At 42.4% G+C, this 11412-nt stretch overlaps 1 long non-coding RNA gene across 2 annotated transcripts; it reads left to right on the top strand.

The window, feature by feature from the left end:
* The first annotated feature begins 567 nt into the window (after window positions 1-567).
* Window positions 568-10955, top strand: LOC135050184 (uncharacterized). 2 transcript variants are annotated; one of them, XR_010241571.1, is made up of 4 exons: window positions 568-737; window positions 8398-8521; window positions 10182-10385; window positions 10776-10955. It is a non-coding gene; the product is annotated as an uncharacterized LOC135050184 (long non-coding RNA). The 2 variants fall into 2 exon arrangements; XR_010241579.1 differs by lacking the exon at window positions 568-737 and adding an exon at window positions 4970-5313.
* Window positions 10956-11412: the final 457 nt, after the last annotated feature.

Genomic DNA, 11412 nt, shown 5'->3' with positions numbered 1-11412 from the left:
ATTGTAGTAAATCAAAAGCTATAATAATGTGAAATAAATTGCTTTTAATTAAGAATAATGTGTTAATCACATATATGGTGAAAAAAGAAAAACTGACAGTAGTAATTGCCAATTGTAATATGAAAAAAACATAAATATTAACGAGAAAGGGTAATGTCAGTGAAAAATAGCACACTCTAATTGTGTGTGGTAAAAGTCCATACAGGGGGTGGCGTCCCACCTCTCTATATTTATAGTGTCCTGTGGTAATGCTGTCCAGAGCCAATTGAAACTAATGTCCTTTGTTTTAAACAGGTTAGTCGAGGTCTGCAGGTGGTATCCAAATGGTGTTGGTTAGGGGTACCCCTGAGGACTGCTGGCGGTGAGGAGTGGAAGTGTGGCTGCAAACAAGTAGTGAGGACTCCGGACAGATTGTCCTTCCTGGCGTCCCGATGCGCCGCAATGTCGCTTATGTTAAAAGCGCATCGCGGCACTCAGGGCAGCTAGGGGTCAGTCGGTGTCTTGGAGAGGATAGGGAGCTGCTTCTAGCCCTAGACGCAGTGGAGCAAGAGCCGCACCTTCACAGAGAGGGAAAAGAGAACAGAGTAAGCCAGCAAACAGCTACCCTGTACAGCGTTTTCACTCCGGTTACGTGACCGGACCAACCAGGAAGTGAACCAAATCACAAGGAGCAGCAGCAGCGAGGACGGGGAAGCAGGACGCCGGCAGGAGATAGGAAGACGGAGTCGATTGTTCAGGTAAGGGACTCTGTAGAAGAGGAATAGGCACGGCAGACAGCCCCATAAAGGGCTAGAAGCAGCTCCCTATCCTCTCCAAGACACCGACTGACCCCTAGCTGTCCTGAGTGCCGCGATGCGCTTTTAACATAAGCGACATCGCGGCACAGCGGGACGCCGGGAAGGACAGTCTGTCCGGAGTCCTCACTACTTGTTTGCAGCCACCCTTCCACTCCACACCCCTAACCAACACCATTTGGATACCACCTGCAGACCTCGACTAACCTGTTTAAAACAAAGGACATTAGTTTCAATTGGCTCTGGACAGCATTACCACAGGACACTATAAATACAGAGAGGTGGGACGCCACCCCCTGTATGGACTTTTAGCACACACAATTAGAGTGTGCTATTTTTCACTGACATTACCCTTTCTCGTTAATATTTTTTTTTTCAGATTACAATTGGCAATTACTACTGACAGTTTTTCTTTTTTCACCATATATGTGGTTAACACAGTATTCTTAATTAAAAGCAATCTATTTCACATTATTATAGCTTTTGTTTTACTACAATAAATTGCATTATTCAGATCTCACCCATATCTCAGGCGCAATATCAGGTCTTTTTACATTTTATATATATATATATATATATATATATATATATATACAGGTTGAGTATCCCTTATCCAAAATGCTTGGAACCAGAAGTAATTTTAATATTTTGGATATCAGATTTTTCCGTATTTTGGAATAATTGCATACCATATTGAGATATCATGGCGATGGGACCTACATCTAAGCACAGAATGCATTTATGTTACGTATACACCTTATACCCACAGCCTGAAGGTAATTTTAGCCAATATTTTTAATAGGTTTGTGCATTAAACAAAGTGTGTGTACAGTCACATGATTCATTTATGTTTCATATACACCTTATACACACATCTTGAAGGTCATTTAATACAATATTTTTAATAACTTTGTGTATTAAACAAAGTTTGTGTACATTGAGCCATCAGAAAACAAAGGTTTCACTATCTCACTCTCACTCAAAAAAATCCGTATTTCAGAATATTCCGTATTTCGGAATATTTGGATATGGGATACTCAACCTGTATATACATATACACAGGTTGAGTATCCCATATCCAAATATTCCGAAATACGGAATATTCCGAAATACAGAATTTTTTGAGTGAGAATGAGATAGTGAAACATTTGTTTTCTGATGGCTCAATGTACACAAACTTTGTTTAATATACAAAGTTATTAAAAATATTGTATTAAATTACCTTCAGGCTGTGTGTATAAGGTGTATATGAAACATAAATGAATTGTGTGACTGTACACACACTTTGTTTAATGCACAAAGTTATTAAAAATATTGGATAATATTACCTTAAGGCTGTGTGTATAAGGTGTATATGTAACATAAATGCATTCTGTGCTTACACTTAAGTCCCATCGCCATGATATCTCATTATGGCACGCAATTATTCCAAAATACGGAAAAATCTGATATCCAAAATACTTCTGGTCCCAATCATTTTGGATAAGGGATACTCAACCTGTATATATATATATATATATATATATATAAAAATAGTCAATTACCGGTACTACGCTAATAAATTATTCACTCTTGGGAGTCTCTAAGTGTAAAAACTCTGAGGTTCACTTTTAACAGAACCTTTAGAGAATAGTTCGGCTGCTAAACCCAGAGAATGGTCCCCTGACAGAGAGGGCCTATGGTAGATAGATAAAGAAAAGATTTCTCAAGGGGCGCCTAGTCTTATTAATTTTAACCTTTTTAGGGGTATTTAAACCTTTATAGTGGTAATAGAAATAGCAATTCTGTACTATAACATTTAATCATTGAGTACAATCAAATTTGCATAAAAATGTAACAATTTATTAAAACGTTATTGAACATTCATAGCAGTAAAACAATAAAACAATGCAGTTGGGATAGAAATTTCCCTCTCTCAGCCTGGCTTATATGTTAGTTTCTTTAGAACATTGTGTTTCCTGTAAGAAATTTGATTGTACTCAATGATTAAATGTTATAGTACAGAATTGCTATTTCTATTACCACTACAAAGGTTTACATACCCCTAAAAAGGTCTAAATTAATAAGACTAGGCGCCCCTTGAGAAACCCTTCCAATATATATATATATATATATATATATATATATATATACATATATATATAAACAAAATGTGTAGCAGGCGCTGCAACATAAAAATTATTAATACCAAATACAGGGCACAAAATGTTAATATAGTGAATAAATACAAATGTCTCTAAAAAAACACTCCCTTGGAGGCTGCTGTAGGTTTTCAAGTGTGACTTATATTGCCCAGTCACTTGTTTTCAAATGTGGTAAAACCCAGAGCCTTCAGAAATCTGATTTCCATACCTGTGAATATTATATGCGTACCAAAAATCAAGTGTTACATGCACATTACAGTTTCTCTGCCTTCCTTCTCGACCTATTTTATTCCTCCAGAGATGTGAACATCGTATGAACTGTGAATTACATAATCAATATAGCATAATTCTATTTTTTAAAAAACTATTTTGTGCTTTCATGTATAGAATTTGTGATCAGCAAATCCAGTACTCAGTATAGATTCACCCTGTGTGAAAAATACTATTGCAACATAATGATATCTGATAACATGATACCCCTTTATTGTGTTTTCATAACCAGTACATTTACAACTACTAAAAGACAGATGCACTCCACTTCCAGTGCTTTCTTGTTGATCCAGACTCTCCACCTTAAAACCAAAAATTCAGAGCCAGGAAGCGACGTGAATCTTTGACAAGCCGACATCCAGGCAGAATCACAGACATCATTCAGGCAATATATACAAATGTTTATGCTTAGCAAATAGCACTACTGCAGGCGCAGCTACACTTCTGGATTCTCTAGAACAAGCGGCTTCGCCTCCCTACCAGTAAATACACTGCCGGGCCCCAAACCTGGCGCAGCAACAGCAAGTAAAAATAAAAAATAAAGAGAAACTAAAAATATTAAATAATAATACATTTTAGAGGGTGCAGTGGGCTTGCCTTTGGACCCTTTTCCCAAGCTGCCAAGCCCCATAACAGCTGTATCCCCTGAACCTTGTATAGTTTGAGGGTCCAGCCATGCCTGTCCATCTATACCACTTCTCATCCATCCGTCAATGCCCTTTCCTGTCCATCTGTCTATGCCCCCTCCTGTCCGTCCGCCTGTCCGTCTATGCCCCCATATGGTGCTCATCTGTCCGTCCACGTCCCTTGTTATCTGTCTATGCCCCCTACTGTCCATCCATCTATACCCCCATATGGTGCTCTATCCGTCCGTTTGTCTGTGTGTGCCCCCTCTAGTCCTTACTACTATACCCCCATATGATGCTCTGTTTATTCGCCTGTCCATCTATGCCTCCTCCTGTCCATCTTTCCCCCCTCCAGTCCTTCTATACCCCCATATGGTGCTCTATCCGTCTGTTTGTCTGTGTATGCCCCCTCCTGTTCTTCTATCTATACCCACAAATTCTGCTCTGTGTATTCGGCTGTCCATCTATGCCTCCTCCTGTCCATAAGTCTGTCCATCTTTCCAGCCTTCAGTCCATCCGTCTATACCACCTTATGGTGTGCTATCTGTCCATTTTTCTGTGTATGCCTCCTCCTGTCCATCCATCTATACCCCCATATTGTGCTCTGTCTGTCCATCTGTCCATTAATGCCGCCAACATCCATCTATGCCCCCAACTGGTGCTCTGTCCATCCCTCTGTCCGCCCATGCCCTCATCCATCCACACCCTCGTCCATCCACACCCCCTTCCGTCCTCAACCCCCTGTCCTCCGCTGTAGTCAAATAGTGTCTTATCTGCTCAGTCATTCTCCCCCTCTCTCCCCCCTTTCTCTCCCTAACACTGTCTCTCGCTATTCTCTTTCTCTCTCTCCCTGACACTGTCTCTCTCTTTTTCTCATTCCCTCTATTTCCATGAAAATTTTATCTCTCTCTTTCTCTCTCTCTCTCTCTAACTCACTTCTCTCTCTCTCTCTCTCTCTCTCTCTCTCTCTTTCTCTCTCCCCCTGGCACCCTCTCTCTCTCACACGCCCCTCTCTCTCCTGCCCCTAAGGCAAAGGGTGTGGGGGGATGGGGGGTGGAGAGTTTTGGAGGGGGCCTTCTAAGATTTTGCCATGGGGCCCACAAGGTTCTAGTTACCCACTGCTTGGAGTAGGATAAAGTGGAGAATTTGCCCAAAGCAAGAGCAGACTGAGAGGAAGGGGAAGAGTGAACAATGACTCCTTCCATTTGTTTGATCGATGGCAGAGGCAGACCCAGAGGAACGGCTGTCCAGAGAGAAGTAAGCCCAGGCACACCTTCCCGGCTGAAAGCCAGAGATGAGGCAGAGCCTTTGTGCCGGGGAGACAAGAGCCAGTGATGGGTGAGGAGACTGGAGCTCTGCTGAATCCAGCACCAGGGGAGTAGAACAGCTGACAGAGCGGGTCCAACAACGAGCAGAGCACTGCAGCCTGAGCCAGTAATTGAAGAGGCTGAGGTCCCATAGAGAGGTGCTTAACGTGAGGTGAGTCCGGTGCTGCTGATCAATGAGGAGGGATCTGGCAGTCAGAGACTCAGAAGCTGCAAGCTAGAGCCTCAGAAGACAGTGTAGAAACAGCTGTACTGAGTCCTGAACTGAAGCCGGCCCATATGAGGTTTGTGAACGCTGTACAATTTTCCTCACACAGAACCTGTCAAATAAACTTACAAGGAGGGCACACCCCTTGCAGTGAGGCTACGTCCCCCTTTTGCCATGCACGCCTTCAACATACTGTACGTAAATGTTTCTCGGTGGGCTATTTTTTAAAAATATCCAGGAGGCGCACATTTTTACTATTTGCACTGGGAGCCATATTGTCTAGAAATGTCCCTGATTGTGGCTTTAAAAAATACGGGCATTCTCGCAACTCAAGCACCTCAGCTTCTCACACCCTATTACATTTACCTCTGTTTTGTTTTTTTTGGGCAATTTGTACACTTTATCTCTCACCAAGGCTTGATACCTCCAGCCTCATATGATGTAATAATTGCACAATCTGTGGCTTCACTCACAGGTTTTATATAATGTTTCTGTAAGATTTGTTTACATCAGGTTTCGATAAAGTTTATATGATTCTGTTTCGTGGGATGGTAATTTGTTGTCATTAGAGTGTGATTTGTGGGGTATTAAGGAGGATATAGTTTGGAGCATGTTGTGCCTTGACAAATGTCCATGGATAGGACTGAAATGTAGGAATCTATATCTGTTGTATGATGCGCTAATAAAACTGTAATACTTTTTCTATAAAGCTGGCGAGTGTAACTATCGCAGCTCTCTCTCTCTCTCTCTCTCTCTCTCTCTTTCTGTTACAATTGTCTGATATAGGGTGTGGAGGCTCAATGTACACTTGGAGTTGGCATAAACCGAGAACTGAGGAGCGGAGTGTTACATAACGGTGGCTTGCGATAGAGACCCCAGTGAGGAGGTTTGGGCTTTGTTGCGCCCGATAGGCAGGTGATGGCCGTCTGTCTGAGTTCCAGTGTACGGGCTGGTGGGTATGAAGGAACCAAAAGCAGATCATAAAACTGGGCAAAGTGGGGTGAGGTGGGACGCACTGGAGCGTATCTGTGAGAAATGGATCAGAACCAGTGGGACAATGTGGTACCACAGAGCAAGCAGAATCAGGTCAGAGAAAAGCTGATGTAAATAATACTATGAAATCACTAGGAGGAGTAACAGGGGTTGAGCAAAATCGGGTCAGAGGAAGAGCAGAGGTCAGAACCCAGGGGCAAATGCAGGATTTATTCAGAGGGGTTTCCGTAGGGGTGTGTGTGTGTGTGTGTGTGTGTGTGTGTGTGTGTGTGTGTGTGTGTGTGTGTGTGTGTGTGTGTGTGTGTGTGTGTGTGTGTGTGTGTGTGTGTGTGTGTGTGTGTATATATATATATATAGCAAATCCAATGTAGGCACTTGTTGGTCTTATTTAAAAGAAACACCTCTGGAGTCAGCAATTTGCAGCAACATTTCGAGATTTATTTCCCTTCGTCAGGCTTCTTACATACAACATACATGTAATAAACGTACCTTATATACACGAGCAGTACACATAATGCTGGGCGGCACCAGTTTCTGTTGGCCAGTCGGGAGTTGCTTCCGGAACGCCATCCCCACAGACAAGCGATTAGAACTGCACTGTCGTCTGGCACTAGTGATCAGCCTGTGGCACAACATTTTGCGCAGCTCAAACATGGAATGGCTACACTGAAATACCGCATTATTGACTACATGCCTGAGTCCATCAGGGGGGGCAATAGGGCACAGAAGTTGCTCCAATTGGAGACCCGATGAATCTTCAGATTAAATACCATTCGACCCAGAGGTCTCAATGAGACATTGGACTTAAGCAATTTCTTATAATACAGTGGAGGGAAACATGTGGTCCAAAGATCCCTGTGGATAAGATGTGGGTCCCCATAGTCTAGTGATTTATATGCACAGTTAAAAAGAGTGAATAACATGGACCTTGTACATCTAGCCGGTTTAATTTTGAATCTTTTACTGTTTGAATTTTTGCTGTTTTCCATCTGTGTAGAGTTTTGATGTGCTCTATATGGATTATTGTTTTTAAATGTTATTGTTTTATGTTATTGTATACTGTGCAACTATTTGTTTTTGATTAGGGCGTAAATTATATGTTAGCACGGGGGATGTTAAATATGTGATATGTGGGAGGTTATCCTGCTTAGGAGCGGGCTGCAACAGGGACAACAGGCGTAGCTTTTGGAGATGAGCACTTATAGTAGTAATAACACTATGGCATACCTCCCAACTGTCCCGATTTTTGCGGGACAGTCCCGTTTTTTGGGGACTGTCCCGCTGTCCCACCCGCGGGCCGCAGTGTCCCGCGGTGGGGGGGGGGCAGTTGGGAGTCTCTGTCACCCGCTGCCCTGCTTAGCAGAGCAGCGGTGAATAGACGCTGTGCGCATGCGCACAGCGTCTATTCAGTGCAGACAGAGGGAGAGGAGGCATGCCAGCGGCTCACAGAGCGCTGGGCATGCCCCCTCAGTGACGAAAACGGGGGCGTGACTCGGGATCGCGGGTCCTCCCGCGAAACCACGCCCCCTTTCGTAGGTCACGCCCCCTTTTAGGGAGCGCGCGCGGCTTCGCTGCGCGAGTGTCCCGCTTCCCCGAAGAAGAAAGTTGGGAGGTATGCTATGGAGGTGGTTGTTTATATATGGATAAACGAGATATTGGTTGGGATAATGTCACGAATGAAGAGATTAGTGTTACAGTTGTGTGCAGTCTTAACACATGAGGTGTGGTGTATTTTTTAACATATATTTTTATGTGTACAGTGTTTTTAGGGTCACAGACAATTTTTACAGCAACGTAGCATTTTGAAAAAAAATTATATTTTGATTGACTGTTTTATAACAACACTGTGGTGTGTAGAGATATAAGCACATTTATACTTTATTTTATTTATCCACCGAGTAATGTGTAAATATGTACTAGGCACTTTTGTGAGTGATCAGAATATTGAAATGAGTAAACCTTTATTGGCTCTCATTCAAGCACACTGATGTGATACCAGGCAGTCCAGCTTCATGGCAGGTTTTGTCTGTTGCACAGGGTTACCGTGGCAACACAGCCGGGACCCGTGACGTTACTTCCTGGGGAAGTAGACAACCCAGGGGGACGGAGCTGGGCCCGGGACATGTGAGCAGCAGTGACCAGCATGGAGGAGACTACAGGGGTGAGTGCACCTATATATGTTGGTAACTGCTCACTTTGGGGGTTATCCTGATGAAGGGGCTACGCGCCCCGAAACGTTGCTGTAACCTGCAGTTTTTGCACTAAACGTTTATTTTGCACAAGTCAAGTCTCTGAGTGCCACCTTTTATATCTGCTATATACATGGAGGTGCAAACCTCATTGGAGGGCACCAGAGCCAGTTAACCCTTGGAGGTTTTTCAAGTGCCAGCCACAAAAGGGTATATATATATATATATATATACATATATATATATATACACACACGCACATATATATATATATATATATATATATATATATATATACATAGCACACACTTTCATACATACACAAAATAAATATATATATATATATATATATATACACACATAGCACACACATTCATACATACACAAACACATATAGATGTGTCCACATACATCTTTGCTATATACCGCCATGTATGGCTTGGTTTTGCATGCCATAGACTCAGAGATTTAGCCATGCCTTGTGATTTTTCTTAATTTGCTTCTTTAATATATTACTTTATACATATTCTATTATGGCAAACAAAAATATTAAAATTCATCCACTCGCTACTCATGAAAAACAGCTTAGCCGTGTTTTGCATGTTGTGCCAAATTGGTAAAAAAGCAAAGATGTAAGTGGACACATCTGTACATACATAAGCACACATACATACAGTACCTACAAATACATACAGTACATTCAGAATACATATATGGTGGTATACATACCACCAGGGTAGCTCTCTATTTACCCTTCCACCAGGGTCTGGGAGGTGGAAGCAGCAGACTGGTGGTCCTGTGAGGAGGGAGGAAGGGAGCTGCTGTGGCTGAGCATGCGCAGGCAGCAGCTTCCCCCAGACTTTTGCTGTGCAGAGAGCTACGTAGCACTCTGCTGCTGCTCCGCGATCGCGGCTTTTGCTGAGACGGAGACACTGCTGTCTCCGTCTCAAGAATTAAACATGTGGCTCATCGGGGGGGGGGGTTCCAGGTACTTGGAACCCCCCCCTGCGTGCGCTACTGGAACCAGGGAATCATTAGGAGTGGCACCAGGGGAGCGGGCAAGTAGAATAGTCAGAGAAACTGGATCACACACTAGGAATCACACTGGGAGTTCAGACAGGAACAGGGTCATTCCACTGTACGGGACATTTTACATAACAATTTTTGTTAAAACTTAATACAGGGAAGTTATTTAAAAAAAAATGGATGTTATATCTAATTGCCTAACTAGGCTTATTTTTAGGTAGAACATTTTCTCTTCCATTATACTCAACACAATATCACAAAATTTAGTTGTCACGTACGGGACAGGCCAAGCCCACCACCGTTTTGTAAAGGAAAATTCTACTTGATAATTCACCTCAACTCCAAATTAAGAGCCTGTGTTAAAACCAATGAGATATATAACTTTTTGAGTTATGTTGAAAATGCAAAAGATACACAGCTACAGATTTTTTTTTTGTGTGTCAAGTATGAGACATTTTTACACATTTTCATGTAATGTCCCACCATCCGCAGGAGTAAGGTCCCTGTATAGAGCCTAAAACTCTGAGCAGTGACCAGAGACTCACTTTTATAGGGAAGAGATTTGAATTTTGAGCCAACCATAATGTAAGTTGCTTTAAATTCCAGACAACGCAGTGCTCACACGCCTATGCTAGCTGTGGCCACCTGGAATCACACACAGCCGCCCACGACAGCCAGCTATAGGAGAGCTGCCACTGCTCCAGCCAGAGAGGGGCACTGCCAGTCTTGGGGACAGTTTCACCATGTAAACCACCAGCTGCCCCACAATGGAACTGCCGAAGCCTAGGTAGACCACCGCCACCAGTCCAGGTGAGAACCGAGCTTAAGTACACTGTGACTATTCTTCTCTCTTATTTGTTAGGGCAAAGACTGTGACTATCCTGGTGTAAATGAAAAATACAGTACATTATAGGAAAATAAGTCAGCAACAAAGTGAGTGAAACTGGTGTACAGCACAATGAAGCACTGGATAAAGTAAATTCAGTAATACGTTCATAATTACAGTACACATTAAGAACTATATACTCAGAAATGTAGAAAGATTAGACAATGCTTTCACGTGCTCCTTAATCAGAAGATATACTGTTTTTAAAATATGCAAGATGTCAACATCAATCACACAATAAGCGTTTCAGACTGGAGGTCTCATTGATACCCATAGAGAAGCACGTACAGTATTCAATTTGTCATTCCTTTTAGCTTCACGTTGTCGCAGCATCCTTTTCCTATCACATCCCTCTGTGGAAGATCAGCCCTCTCCAGCACCTGCCATCTGAGCTGAGCAGCAGAGTGTGTCGCCTGCTTGAAATGTCTGTACACTGAAGTGAAAAGATTTTTAACCCCAGATGTAAATTTATAATACACCTTTTAGGATCCGTTTTTGTGGTTTCTGTCATTCTAAAAATGTGTCCGACATTGTCTATCTTAGATGTGCATTTCAACAGACAAACAATCAGACTACTGCAACTACAGGGTGTTCAAAAAAGTCCAGCAACCATATGGGGAAACAATTTATTTCACAGTGAGTGCTGGAAGTCGCTACCGTTCTGTGCTTCACACAAATGGATACAGCTAATGATGTTCTTGAACGACTTTTGCAATGTTTCCTGTGAAATTGCATCGACACAGTTCTGAATGTTCCATAGTACCACATTTCACTAAACATAAAAAATCCTGTCATCATTATTAATATTATCTGATTTAAAAAAGTTCAGTACAATTTAAACATTTTTTGGATTCTAAGTAGCACAGTGAACTATGGGGCAGATTTAACACTGAGTGATATTCTTACTTCTGTATCACTCGTTACGAATGTTAAAAGGTGCTCCAACCAATC

The sequence above is a fragment of the Pseudophryne corroboree genome, chromosome 1 (genome assembly GCF_028390025.1).
Source record: "Pseudophryne corroboree isolate aPseCor3 chromosome 1, aPseCor3.hap2, whole genome shotgun sequence".
Classification (NCBI taxonomy): domain Eukaryota; kingdom Metazoa; phylum Chordata; class Amphibia; order Anura; family Myobatrachidae; genus Pseudophryne; species Pseudophryne corroboree.
Note: the sequence above shows the minus strand (reverse complement) of the source record. Positions and strands in the feature narration are given on the sequence as shown.